Raw genomic sequence first — 1178 nt, 5'->3', positions numbered from 1 at the left:
CAACTAGCCAGGCCAGTCCTCCTTTATTTCTGTTGTTACTAAGGCATCCACTGCAAAGCTTACCTCCATAGAATTGGAATCCTTAGCTGACACCAAGGCTCTTTTCTGATATTTTCTTCTGCTATTTTAAGTGGTTAAGGAAGATAAATGATGAGCAGCTATGTAAAACCTGCTACCAAGGTTGCCACCAGAGAGGCCTCCAGAACCTTCTCTGTCTTGACCAGACTTTAGGTAAGATCATCATATACAGTCAAATCTGTAACTGGCAAAAGAATCTCTCAAAAACCACCAAATTGCCAAGTAAGAATAGTACAGTACTTGTCAATTGATTAAAACCAATTTCTTTCCCCATCAGACAGGAACAAATCACTGAGGCTAACCAGTCCACTCAAAGTTTTATATTTTATTAAAACCAAAAGGTTATCAACAGCACACTATTATTTTATATACCACTCAAGGAAAAAAATTATCAATCCCAACTCAAGTAAATGCATTTTTATTGGTTAGAATTTTTTGTCCTAATGAAAGAGAATTTTTTATCCCTATTGAATTTTTTTAAAAATATGGAACGCTTCTTGAATTTGCATGTCATCCTTGCGCAGGGGCCATGCTAATCTTCTCTGAATCGTTCCAATTTTAGTATATGTGCTGCCGAAGCGAGCACCCTATTGAATTTTTTAACAACAGCCTTGAATTTTTTTAGCCCTATTGAATGAATTAGATTCATTTAAGCATTTTTTTCATCAATCACTCTCAAACATTAGAAAAGCAAAGTATTCAGGAAAAACTGTTTAAAGTACTCTTAAAAACTGTTCACATTTGGAGTTTAATTCTGAATCACTTTGTTTCCATTTTCCCAATGACTGTATTGATATTTTGTACCAAAAGAACGGGTTATGAGGCACTTGTTAAAGTGTGTGCACCGTGATTGTCTGTTGGATTTTCTTCCAAGCCATTGACACCATATTATAAGGTTAATTTTTTTTCTTTTTTACTTTTCATTATGGAGACTTCTGAACAAATACAAAAGCAACAGAATAGAATAATGAGCCACAGTTCTGTGTATCCATCACCCAGCACGTTCACTCACTTTCACACCTTTATCTGCCTTCTCTTCTGTATAATTTTGAAACAAATGTCTGACAAATCATTTCATATGACACGTCATTCTGACATAT

General features: G+C 34.9%; 1 non-coding gene across 1 annotated transcript; it reads right to left on the bottom strand.

Annotated features, from left to right (window-relative positions):
* Positions 1–557: 557 nt before the first annotated feature.
* LOC128058951 (U6 spliceosomal RNA) lies at positions 558–664 on the bottom strand. Its single transcript, XR_008200546.1, has one exon. It is a non-coding gene; the product is annotated as a U6 spliceosomal RNA (small nuclear RNA).
* Positions 665–1178: the final 514 nt, after the last annotated feature.

Source organism: Budorcas taxicolor, chromosome 13, assembly GCF_023091745.1.
Source record: "Budorcas taxicolor isolate Tak-1 chromosome 13, Takin1.1, whole genome shotgun sequence".
NCBI classification, from domain to species: Eukaryota; Metazoa; Chordata; class Mammalia; order Artiodactyla; family Bovidae; genus Budorcas; species Budorcas taxicolor.
The sequence above is the reverse complement of the archived record's forward strand: the minus strand, read 5'-3'. Positions and strand labels throughout refer to the sequence as shown.